This window comes from Ranitomeya variabilis, chromosome 1 (genome assembly GCF_051348905.1).
Source record: "Ranitomeya variabilis isolate aRanVar5 chromosome 1, aRanVar5.hap1, whole genome shotgun sequence".
NCBI classification, from domain to species: Eukaryota; Metazoa; Chordata; class Amphibia; order Anura; family Dendrobatidae; genus Ranitomeya; species Ranitomeya variabilis.
In genome coordinates, this window is record NC_135232.1 from 65,858,433 (window position 1) to 65,873,200 (window position 14,768).

General features: G+C 44.5%; 1 protein-coding gene across 2 annotated transcripts in view; it reads right to left on the reverse strand.

Moving 5' to 3' along the window:
- Positions 1 to 13,149, reverse strand: part of RUSC2 (RUN and SH3 domain containing 2) — a 119,750-nt gene extending 106,601 nt beyond the window's left edge. The window contains exon 1 of one of the 2 annotated variants that reach the window (XM_077284530.1): positions 13,005 to 13,149. The gene's annotated coding sequence lies outside the window, so the exon portion shown is untranslated. The remainder of the gene's footprint in view (positions 1 to 13,004) is intronic. The other variant, XM_077284549.1, reaches the window with a different exon arrangement.
- Between the last annotated feature and the right edge of the window lie 1,619 nt (positions 13,150 to 14,768).

The window sequence follows — 14,768 nt, forward strand, 5'->3', positions numbered from 1 at the left end:
GTGTGTGTCTTAAATGTGAGTGTCTGAGCAAAGGGTCTGAATACTTATGACCATGTGATATTTCAGTTTTTCTTTTTTAATAAATTTGCAAAAATTTCTACATTTCTGTTTTTTTTTCAGTAAAGATGGGGTGCAGAGTGTACATGAATGTGAAAAAAATGAATAGTTTTGAATTTACCAAATGGCTGCAATGAAATAAAGAGTGAAAAATTGAAAGGGGTCTGAATACTTTCCGTACCCACTGTATATACAAGCATGGGGGATATATACAGTTAGGTCCATATACATACCTCCCAACCATCCCGGATCCCGCGGGACTGTCCTGATTTTGACAGCCAGCCCCGTGATCCCGGGCGGGACACTAATGTCCCGCACTACGTGCCTAGGGCGGGGACAATGCAGGGGGCGGCACCTGAGTAGCTTAGGTTTGTGGCTGTTTTTTTTTTCTTATACATGCTGGGTCTCCTCCCGACCGATCCCGCCCCCCTCCCCCGCCCCCTGTGCGGCGCTGCGCTGCGCTGCCAAGCTGAGGCAGAGAGCCAGCAGCGATCAAGATGAGAGGTCAGCGACTCACTTCCTCCTGTGTGTGCACGGAGCTCCGACTTCTCCTGCTCTTAGCTGCTATCCCGGCAGAGAAGGAGAGACGGGGGAGGTGCCGGGACAGTGCAGAGCTGTGAGCAGCCGGAGAAACTGAAGAGCTGCACATGGCCAGATCAGCCGCCCCTGCAACACAGAGGAGATTGTGTGTGTGTGTGTGTGTGTGTGTGTGTGTGATGTGTGTGTGTGTGTGTGTGTGTGTGTCTGATGCTGCATGTGTGTGTCATTGTGTGTGTGTGATGCTGCATTTGTGTGTGTGTCATGTGGGTATGAGGTATCTGGTGTGTGTGATGGCTGGGTGTGTGTGTGTGATGGCTGTGTGTGTGTGTGTGATGGCTGTGTGTGTGTGTGTGTGTGATGGCTGTGTGTGTGTGTGTGTGTGTGTGTGTGATGGCTGGGTGTGTGTGTGTGATGGTGGGTGTGTGTGTGATGGCTGGGTGTGTGTGTGTGATGGCTGGGTGTGTGTGTGTGATGGCTGGGTGTGTGTGTGATGGCTGGGTGTGTGTGTGTGATGGCTGGGTGTGTGTGTGTGATGGCTGTGTGTGTGTGTGTGTGTGTGATGGCTGGGTGTGTGTGTGTGATGGCTGGGTGTGTGTGTGTGTGTGATGGCTGGGTGTGTGTGTGTGTGTGTGTGTGTGTGTGTGTGTGTGTGATGGCTGGGTGTGTGTGTGTGTGATGACTGCGTGTGTGTGATGGCTGCGTGTGTGTGTGTGTGATGACTGCGTGTGTGTGATGGCTGTGTGTGTGTGTGTGATGGCTGCGTGTGTGATGCATTTGTGTCAAAGCTGCATGTGTTTGTGAGCTGCTTTTGTGATGCTGCGTGTGTATGTGTGATACTGTGTGTGTGATGCTGCATGTGTGTGAGCTGCGTGCGTGTGTGAGCTGTGTGTGTGAGCGTGTGTGTGAGCTGCGTGCCTGTATGTCATTATACAGTATGGAGAACTGTGGCCATTATACAGTATGGAGCATCATGTGCAGCCAGCATACAGTATGGAGCATCATGTGTGGTCATTATAAAGTATGGGGCATCATGTGCGGTCATTATACAGTATGGAGCATCATGTGTGTTCATTATACAGTATGCAGCCTCATGTGCGGTCATTATACAGTATGGAGCATCATGTGCGGCCATTATACAGTATGCATGCGGTCATTATACAGTATGGAGCGTCATGTGTGTTCATTATACAGTATGGAGCGTCATGTGCGGTCATTATACAGTATGGGGCATCATGTGGGGTCATTATACAGTATGGAGCATCATGTGCAGTCATTATACAGTATGGAGCATCATGTGTGTTCATTATACAGTATGCAGCCTCATGTGCGGTTATTATACAGTATGGAGCATCATGTGCGGCCATTATACAGTATGCATGCGGTCATTATACAGTATGGAGCGTCATGTGTGTTCATTATACAGTATGGAGCGTCATGTGCGGTCATTATACAGTATGGGGCATCATGTGGGGTCATTATACAGTATGGAGCATCATGTGCGGTCATTATACAGTATGGAGCATCATGTGCGGTCATTATACAGTATGGAGCATCATGTGCGGCCATTATACAGTATGCATGCGGTCATTATACAGTATGGAGCGTCGTGTGTTCATTATACAGTATGGAGCGTCATGTGCGGTCATTATACAGTATGGAGCATCATGTGCGGCCATTATACAGTATGGAGCATCATGTGCGGTCATTATACAGTATGGAGCATCATGTGCGGCCATTATACAGTATGGAGCATCATGTGCGGTCATTATACAGTATGGAGCATCATGTGCGGTCATTATACAGTATGGAGCATCATGTGCGGTCATTATACTGTATGGAGCGTCATGTGCGGTCATTATACAGTATGGAGCATCATGTGCGGCCATTATACAGTATGGAGCATCATGTGCGGTCATTATACAGTATGGAGCATCATGTGCGGTCATTATACAGTATGGAGCATCATGTGGGGTCATTATACAGTATGGAAAATTATGTGCGGTCATTATACAGTATGGAGCATCATGTGCGGCCATTATACAGTATGGAGCATCATGTGCGGTCATTATACAGTATGGAGCATCATGTGCGGTCATTATACAGTATGGAGCATCATGTGCGGTCATTATACAGTATGGAGCATCATGTGCGGTCATTATACAGTATGGAGCATCATGTGCGGTCATCATACAGTATGGAGCATCATGTGTGGCCATTATACAGTATGGAGCACTGTGTGGCCATATTTTTTTGTTTATAACTATTGTATATGAAACAGTGTGATCAGCAGTGCTAAATGGGTGTGGTTGGGACGTGGATATGGGTGTGACTAATTATGAATGGGTGTGGTCAGAGGCGTGGCCTAAAATTTGCCGCGGCGCGCGTGCCACCCTGTTTTTAAAGGGACCAAAAGTAATTGGACAATTAACTCCAAGGCTATTTCATGGACAGGTGTGGGCAATCCCTTTGTTATGTCATTCTCAATTAAGCAGATAAAAGGCCTGGAGCTGATTTGAGATGTGGTGCTTGCATTTGGAAGGTTTTGCTGTGAAGGAAACATGCGGTCAAAGGAGCTATCCATGCAGGTGAAACAAGCCATCCTTAAGCTGCGAAAACAGAAAAAACCCATCCGAGAAATTGCTACAATATTAGGAGTGGCAAAATGTACAGTTTGGTAAATCCTGAGAAAGAAAGAAAGCACTGGTGAACTCATCAATGCAAAAAGACCTGGGCGCCCACGGAAGACAACAGTGGTGGATGATCGCAGAATAATCTCCATGGTGAAGAGAAACCCCTTCACAACAGCCAACCAAGTGAACAACACTCTCCAGGAGGTCGGCGTATCAATATCCAAATCTACCATAAAGAGAAGACTGCATGAAAGTAAATACAGAGGGTTCACTGCACGGTGCAAGCCACTCATAAGCATCAAGAATAAAAAGGCTAGACTGGACTTTGCTAAAAAACATCTAAAAAAGCCAGCACAGTTCTGGAAGAACATTCTTTGGACAGATGAAACCAAGATCAACCTCTACCAGAATGATGGAAAGAGAAAAGTATGGCGAAGGCTTGGTACAGCTCATGATCCAAAGCATACCACCTCATCTGTAAAACACGGCGGAGGCAGTGTGATGGCTTGGGCATGCATGGCTGCCAGTGGCACTGGGTCATTAGTGTTTATTGATGATGTGACACAGGACAGAAGCAGCCGAATGAATTCTGAGGTATTCAGAGCCGCCATACTGTGTGCTCAGATCCAGCCAAATGCAGCAAAACTGATTGGTCGTCGTTTCATACTACAGATGGACAATGACCCAAAACATAAAGCCAAAGCAACCCAGGAGTTTATTAAAGCAAAGAAATGGAATATTCTTGAATGGCCAAGTCAGTCACCTGATCTCAACCCAATTGAGCATTATTTCACTTGTTAAAGACTAAACTTCAGACAGAAAGGCCCACAAACAAACAGCAACTGAAAACCACCACAGTGAAGGCCTGGAGAGCATCAAAAAGGAGGAAACTCAGCGTCTGGTGATGTCCACGAGTTCAAGACTTCAGGCAGTCATTGCCAACAAAGGGTTTTCAACCAAGTACTAGAAATGAACATTTTATTTAAAATTATTGAATCTGTCCAATTACTTTTGGACCCTTTAAAAACAGGGTGGCACATGTTAAGGAGCTGAAACTCCTAAACCCTTCATCCAATTTTAATGTGGGTACCCTCAAATGAAAGCTGAAAGTCTGAACTTCAACTGCATCTGAATTGTTTTGTTTAAAATTCATTGTGGTAATGTCTATAACCAAAATTAGAAAAATGTTGTCTCTGTCCAAATATATATGGACCTAACTGTAGGCCAGGATGATGCCCATGATAAGACACAAATACAGTATATCAGGATGGCGGACATGTATACCAGGAAGTGGCCCAGGAAAAGGGACATATACAGTATATCAGGATAAGGAACATATAATAAGAATCTTTATTTTTATATAGCGCTAACATATTCCACAGCACTTTACAGTTTGCACACGTTATCATCGCTGTCCCCAATGGGGCTCACAATCTAAGCTCACTATCAGTATGTCTTTGGAATGTGGGAGGAAACCGGAGAACCCGGAGGAAACCCACACAAACACGGAGAGAACATACAAACTCTTTACAGTTGTTGTCCAGGGTGAGGCTTGAACCCACGACTCCAGCGCTGCAGTGCTATCCACTGAGCCACCGTGCTGCCCCATCTACCAGGATGAGGCATATACAGTTGTGCTCAAAAATTTACATACCCAGGCAGAATTTTTGCTTTCTTGGCCTTTTTACAAAGAATATGAATGATAACACCAAAACTTTTTCTCCACTCATGATTAGTGATTGGGTGAAGCCATTTATTGTCAAACTACTGTGTTTTCACTTTTTAGATCATAATGACAACCCAATACATCCAAATGACCCTGATCAAAAGTTCACATACCCCATTTCTTAATACCGGGTATTACCCCCTCTAACATCAATGACAGCTGCAAGTCTTTTGTGGTAGTTGTGGATGAGGTTCTTTATTTTCTCAGATGGTAAAGCTGCCCACTCTTCTTGGGGTAAAAGCCTCTAGTTCCTGTAAATTCCTGGGCTGTCTAGTATGAACTGCGAGCTTGAGATCTCCCCAGAGTGGCTCAATGATATTGAGGTCAGGAGACTGAGATGGCAACTCCAGAACCTTCAACTTTGTTATGCTGTAGCCAATGACACACCGACTTGGCCTTGTGTTTTGGATCGTTGGCATGTTGGAACGTCCAAGTATGTCGCATGTGCAGCTTCCTGGCTGATGACTGCAAATTTGTCCAGTATTTGCTGATAACGTGCTGCATTCATCTTTCCTTCAACTTTCACCAAGTTTCCTGTGCCTTTGTAGCTCACACATCCCCAAAACATCAGCGATCCACCTCCGTGCTTTACAGTAGGAATGGTGTTCCTTTCATCATAGGCCTTGTTGACCTCTCTCCAAATGTAACATTTCTGGTTGTGGCCAAAAAGTTCAATTTTGGTCCCATCAGTCCAAATTACCTAGTGCCAGAAGTTTTGATACTTGTCTCTGTGCTGTTTTGTGTATTGTAGGCGAGATACTTTGTGGCATTTGCACAGTAATGGCATTCTTCTGGCAACTCGACCATGCAGTCAATTTTTCTTCAGGTGCCTCCTTATTGTGCATCTTGAAACAGCCACACTGCTAGTTTTCAGAGAGTCCTGTATTTCAGCTGATGTTTTTTGTGGGTTTTTCTTGGCATCCCGAACAATTTTCCTGGCAGTTGTGGACGACATTTTTGTAGGTCTACCTGACCGTGGATTTGTTTTTACAGAGCCCCTGATTTTCCATTTGTTAATCACAGTTTGAACGCTGCTGACTGGCATTATCAATTCCTTGGATATCTTTTTGTATCCCTTTCCTGTTTTATACAGTTCATCTACCTTTTCACATAGATCCGTTGACAATTCTTTTGCTTTCCCCCATGACTCACAATCCAGAAACATCAGTGGCTGGATGAAAGATGCAAGAGTCTGTCTGGATCCCAGAAACTCACTCAGCTTTTATGCACACACACTGATTACAAGCAAACAGGTCACAGGTAAGGATGTTACCTTTAGTAGCCATTCAAACCCATTTGTGTCAACTTCTGCGCATGTTATCAGGCCAAAATCACCAGGATATGTGAACTACTGATCAGGGTCATTTGGATGTTTTGGGTTGTCATTATGATTTAAAAAGAGAAAACACAGTAGTTTGACAATAAATGGCTTCACCCAACCACTAACCATGAGTGGAGAAAAAGTTTTGGTGTCATCATTCATATTCTCTGAAAAAAAGGCCAAGAATGCAAAAATTCTGCGGGGATGTGTAAACTTTTGAGTACAACTATATACACAGGATGGGGGGCATATATACCAGGATGGGGGACATATATACCAGGATGAGGGACATATTTACCAGGATGGGGGACATGTACACCAGGATGAGTGATATATACAGTATATATATATATATATATATATATATATATATATATATATATATATATACCAGGATGGGCAAAGGATGGGGGACATTAGTAGCTAGTGTTTGAGGGAAGCAACTCGTATGTTCTTATAAGATTTTGAATGCTGCAAGGGTCCATACATATGACCATCATGAGGGGGTGCATGAGTGATTGTGTGTGTAGGGGGAAAAGGTCTGAATTTTACACCGGCGCACATTGGACTGTAGTTACACCACTGGGGCAATGTGTATAAGGGTAGAATCCTCACGGTATATAAGCAGTATAAGCACACACATATATATACCATATACATATACACTCACTAGCCACTTTATTAGGTACACCATGCTAGTAACGGGTTGGACCCCCTTTTGCCTTCAGAACTGCCTCAATTCTTCGTGGCATAGATTCAACAAGGTGCTGGAAGCATTCCTCAGAGATTTTGGTCCATATTGACATGATGGCATCACACAGTTGCCGCAGATTTGTCGGCTGCACATCCCAAAGATGCTCCATACAAGGCAGGATGGATCCATGCTTTCATGTTGTTTACGCCAAATTCTGACCCTACCATCCGAATGTCGCAGCAGAAATCGAGACTCATCAGACCAAGCAACGTTTTTCCAATCTTCTACTGTCCAATTTCGATGAGCTTGTACAAATTGTAGCCTCAGTTTCCTGTTCTTAGCTGAAAGGAGTGGTACCCGGTGTGGTCTTCTGCTGCTGTAGCCCATCTGCCTCAAAGTTCGACGCACTGTGCGTTCAGAGATGCTCTTAGGCCTACCTTGGTTGTAACGGGTGGCGATTTGAGTCACTGTTGCCTTTCTATCAGCTCGAACCAGTCTGCCCATTCTCCTCTGACCTCTGGCATCAACAAGGCATTTCCGCCCACAGAACTGCCGCTCACTGGATTTTTTTTCTTTTTCGGACCATTCTCTGTAAACCCTAGAGATGGTTGTGCGTGAAAATCCCAGTAGATCAGCAGTTTCTGAAATACTCAGACCAGCCCTTCTGGCACCAACAACCATGCCACGTTCAAAGGCGCTCAAATCACCTTTCTTCCCCATACTGATGCTCGGTTTGAACTGCAGGAGATTGTCTTGACCATGTCTACATGCCTAAATGCATGAGTTGCCGCCATGTGATTGGCTGATTAGAAATTAAGTGTTAACAAGAAGTTGGACAGGTGTACCTAATAAAGTGGCCAGTGAGTGTATATATATATATATATATATATATATATATATATATATATATATATATATATATATATATATACACACACATGCAGAAAACTGAGGCTTATGTGTATATACAATGTGCTGTGGCAGCATCACCCCCGAATAGTCACTGACAACACAAATACAACAGCTAAGTGAAAGATGTGCAGCCCCAGGCGCCAAATATCTATATGCCCAGTATGACGCACACACATTGGCTTACACACACTTTATAAGACACACAGGCGTACACACACACTATATAAAAGACACACAGGTGTACACACACTATATAAGACACACAGGTGTACACACACACTATATAAGACACACAGGCGTACACACACACACTATATAAGACACACAGGTGTATACACACTATATAAGACGCACATAGGCGTACACACACACTATATGAGACACACAGGTGTACACACACACTATATAAGACACACAGGCGTACACACACACTATATAAGACACACAGGCGTACACACACTATATAAGACACACAGGCGTACACACACACTATATAAGACACACAGGCGTACACACACTATATAAGACGCACATAGGCGTACACACACACTATATGAGACACACAGGTGTACACACACACTATATAAGACACACAGGTGTACACACACACACACACACACTATATAAGAAACACATAGGCGTACACACACACACTATATAAGACACACAGGCGTACACACACACTATATAAGACACACAGGCGTACACACACACTATATAAGACACACCGTCGTGCACACAGGCGTACACACACACTATATAAGACACACAGGCGTACACACACTATATAAGACACACAGGCGTACACACACTATATAAGACACACAGGTGTACACACACACACTATATAAGACACACAGGTGTACACACACACACTATATAAGACACACAGGCGTACACACACTATATAAGACACACAGGCGTACACACACTATATAAGACACACAGACGTACACACACTATATAAGACACACAGGTGTACACACACACACTATATAAGACACACAGGTGTACACACACTATATAAGACACACAGGCGTACACACACTATATAAGACACACAGACGTACACACACTATATAAGACACACAGGTGTACACACACTATATAAGACACACAGACGTACACACACTATATAAGACATACAGGCGTACACACACTATATAAGACACACAGGTGTACACACACACTATATAAGACACACAGGTGTACACACACTATATAAGACACACAGGTGTACACACACACTATATAAGACACACAGGCGTACACACACACACTATATAAGACACACAGGTGTACACACACACTATATAAGACACACAGGCGTACACACACACACTATATAAGACACACAGGTGTACACACACTATATAAGACACACAGGCGTACACACACTATATAAGACACACAGACGTACACACACTATATAAGACACACAGGCGTACACACACTATATAAGACACACAGGTGTACACACACACTATATAAGACACACAGGTGTACACACACTATATAAGACACACAGGTGTACACACACACTATATAAGACACACAGGCGTACACACACTATATAAGACACACAGACGTACACACACTATATAAGACACACAGGTGTACACACACACTATATAAGACACACAGGTGTACACACACTATATAAGACACACAGGCGTACACACACACTATATAAGACACACAGGTGTACACACACACTATATAAGACACACAGGTGTACACACACTATATAAGACACACAGGCGTACACACACTATATAAGACACACAGACGTACACACACTATATAAGACACACAGGTGTACACACACACACTATATAAGACACACAGGTGTACACACACACTATATAAGACACACAGGCGTACACACACACTATATAAGACACACAGGCGTACACACACTATATAAGACACACAGACGTACACACACTATATAAGACACACAGGTGTACACACACTATATAAGACACACAGACGTACACACACTATATAAGACATACAGGCGTACACACACTATATAAGACACACAGGTGTACACACACACTATATAAGACACACAGGTGTACACACACTATATAAGACACACAGGTGTACACACACACTATATAAGACACACAGGCGTACACACACACACTATATAAGACACACAGGCGTACACACACACACTATATAAGACACACAGGTGTACACACACACTATATAAGACACACAGGCGTACACACACACACTATATAAGACACACAGGTGTACACACACTATATAAGACACACAGGCGTACACACACTATATAAGACACACAGACGTACACACACTATATAAGACACACAGGCGTACACACACTATATAAGACACACAGGTGTACACACACACTATATAAGACACACAGGTGTACACACACTATATAAGACACACAGGTGTACACACACACTATATAAGACACACAGGCGTACACACACTATATAAGACACACAGACGTACACACACTATATAAGACACACAGGTGTACACACACACTATATAAGACACACAGGTGTACACACACTATATAAGACACACAGGCGTACACACACACTATATAAGACACACAGGTGTACACACACACTATATAAGACACACAGGTGTACACACACTATATAAGACACACAGGTGTACACACACACTATATAAGACACACAGGCGTACACACACACACTATATAAGACACACAGGCGTACACACACACTATATAAGACACACAGGCGTACACACACTATATAAGACACACAGACGTACACACACTATATAAGACACACAGGTGTACACACACACTATATAAGACACACAGGTGTACACACACTATATAAGACACACAGGTGTACACACACACTATATAAGACACACAGGCGTACACACACACTATATAAGACACACAGGTGTACACACACTATATAAGACACACAGGCGTACACACACTATATAAGACACACAGGTGTACACACACACTATATAAGACACACAGGCGTACACACACTATATAAGACACACAGACGTACACACACTATATAAGACACACAGGCGTACACACACACTATATAAGACACACAGGCGTACACACACTATATAAGACACACAGGTGTACACACACTATATAAGACACACAGGCGTACACACACACTATATAAGACACACAGGTGTACACACACACTATATAAGACACACAGGTGTACACACACTATATAAGACACACAGGCGTACACACACTATATAAGACACACAGACGTACACACACTATATAAGACACACAGGTGTACACACACACACTATATAAGACACACAGGTGTACACACACTATATAAGACACACAGGCGTACACACACTATATAAGACACACAGACGTACACACACTATATAAGACACACAGGTGTACACACACTATATAAGACACACAGACGTACACACACTATATAAGACATACAGGCGTACACACACTATATAAGACACACAGGTGTACACACACACTATATAAGACACACAGGTGTACACACACTATATAAGACACACAGGTGTACACACACACTATATAAGACACACAGGCGTACACACACACACTATATAAGACACACAGGCGTACACACACACACTATATAAGACACACAGGTGTACACACACACTATATAAGACACACAGGCGTACACACACACACTATATAAGACACACAGGTGTACACACACTATATAAGACACACAGGCGTACACACACTATATAAGACACACAGACGTACACACACTATATAAGACACACAGGCGTACACACACTATATAAGACACACAGGTGTACACACACACTATATAAGACACACAGGTGTACACACACTATATAAGACACACAGGTGTACACACACACTATATAAGACACACAGGCGTACACACACTATATAAGACACACAGACGTACACACACTATATAAGACACACAGGTGTACACACACACTATATAAGACACACAGGTGTACACACACTATATAAGACACACAGGCGTACACACACACTATATAAGACACACAGGTGTACACACACACTATATAAGACACACAGGTGTACACACACTATATAAGACACACAGGTGTACACACACACTATATAAGACACACAGGCGTACACACACACACTATATAAGACACACAGGCGTACACACACACTATATAAGACACACAGGCGTACACACACTATATAAGACACACAGACGTACACACACTATATAAGACACACAGGTGTACACACACACTATATAAGACACACAGGTGTACACACACTATATAAGACACACAGGTGTACACACACACTATATAAGACACACAGGCGTACACACACACTATATAAGACACACAGGTGTACACACACTATATAAGACACACAGGCGTACACACACTATATAAGACACACAGGTGTACACACACACTATATAAGACACACAGGCGTACACACACTATATAAGACACACAGGTGTACACACACACTATATAAGACACACCGTCGTACACACACACTATATAAGAAACACAGGCGTACACACATACACACTAAATAAAACACACATAGGCGTACACACATGCACTATATAAGACACGCATAGGCGTACACACACACACACATATAGGCACACACACGCATAGGCGTACACACACTATACAAGACACACATAGGCGTACACACACACACACACACACATAGGCGTACACACACTATATAAGACACGCATAGGCACACACACAGTCGTACACACACATAGGCGTACACACACACACACACACACACACACACACACACACACAGACTGCAGGCGCAGATCCTTTTCGCTGCTGCACAAGGTGACACACAGGCAGCGGTGTCGGTGTGGCTGGCACATAATTGCACACAATGGAGACAGACACACACCCAGCGCAGCCTGTTATGAGGATGACAGCTGCCTGCACACAAGGACGCCGGGGGGCAGCCCCAGACCACCCCACCTCCAGCCCCGCACTCACCCCCAGACCACCCCACCTCCAGCCCCGCACTCACCCCCAGACCACCCCACCTCCAGCCCCGCACTCACCCCCAGACCACCCCACCTCCAGCCCCGCACTCACCCGCTCACGGCTCTGCTCCTCCTAACATGGCTCCTTGTGTGCAGCATCACATTCCTGGCCGCCTCGCACCATCCCACCACCATCACAGTCCTCCAGTGCAGCGGGGCTGACGTCAGCACTGCCTCTGCCCAGCACAGCACCACTCACTGTGGGTCCAGGCGGAGAGGAGGGAGAAGCTGCTAGGTAGCAGGGATACAGAGGCTCCGGATAGGCGGAGGAGAAGGAGGATGGATGGAGGAAGGGTGGGAAGAAGAGGCTGCATTAACCCCTTACTGCACAGCCCTGCATGCCCATTTCATGCTGCCAAATCCCGCCTCTTGCAAATGTGCCACCTAATGCCAGCTGCCATTCATACAGTGCATTGTGTACAGTCAGGGCCATTGTGCACTGAGGGCAGGACGGGGTGACAGCTGAGGGCAGGGGCACAGACAGCTCACTGAGGGGGATGGGGTGACCCCCAGGAGGAGGGCACATAACCCGTATACAGGGTATGCTCATTATACCGCTGATGCATGGATTATATACCACAAGTGACCCCGGGAGCTGACACTCAAAGCCAAGGAGATACCAGTATTGTGGTAGTGACTTAGATACACCAAGGATGCATGAGGATGAATGTAACGCAGTATCGGTGTGAAACGCCATATCACGCATCGTAAACTTAGATACACCCAGTCATGCAGACAGTATCACACCTGATAGGCTCAGATGCCGGTTTATCAGTCAGATGGTATCACATATGATAGGCTCAGACGCCAGTTTATCAGACAGTATCACACATGATAGGCTCAGATGCCGGTTTATCAGACGGTATCACACATGATAGACTCAGACGCCGGTTTATCAGTCAGACGGTATCACACATGATTGGCTCAGATGCCAGTTTTTCAGATGGTATCACACATGATAGGCTCAGACGCCAGTTTATCAGTCAGACGGTATCACACATGATAGGCTCAGACGCCAGTTTATCAGTTAGTCGGTATCACACATGATAGGCTCAGATGCCGGTTTATCAGACAGTATCACACATGATAGGCTCAGACGCCAGTTTATCAGACAGTATCACACATGATAGGCTCAGACGCCGGTTTATCAGTCAGACGGTATCACACATGATAGGCTCAGATGCCGGTTTATCAGATGGTATCACACATGATAGGCTCAGACAAGGGTTTATCAGACGGTATCACACATGATAGGCTCAGATGCCGGTTTATCAGTCAGACGGTATCACACATGATAGGCTCAGATGCCGGTTTATCAGACAGTATCACACATGATAGGCTCAGATGCCGGTTTATCAGACAGTATCACACATGATAGGCTCAGATGCCGGTTTATCAGATGGTATCACACATGATAAGCTCAGACAAGGGTTTATCAGATGGTATCACACATGATAGGCTCAGACGCCAGTTTGTCAGTCAGACGGTATCACACATGATAGGCTCAGACGTCAGTTTATCAGATGGTATCACACATGATAAGCTCAGACGCTGGTTTATCAAACGGTATCACACATGATAAGCTCAGACGCTGGTTTATCAGATGGTATCACACATGAAAGGCTCAGACGCCAGTTTATCAGACGGTATCACACATGATTGGCTCAGATGCCGATTTATCAGATGGTATCACACATGATAGGCTCAGATGCCGGTTTATCAGATGATATCACACATGATAGGCTCAGACGCCGGTTTATCAGTCAGACGGTATCACACATGATAGGCTCAGACGTCGGTTTATCAGACAGTATCA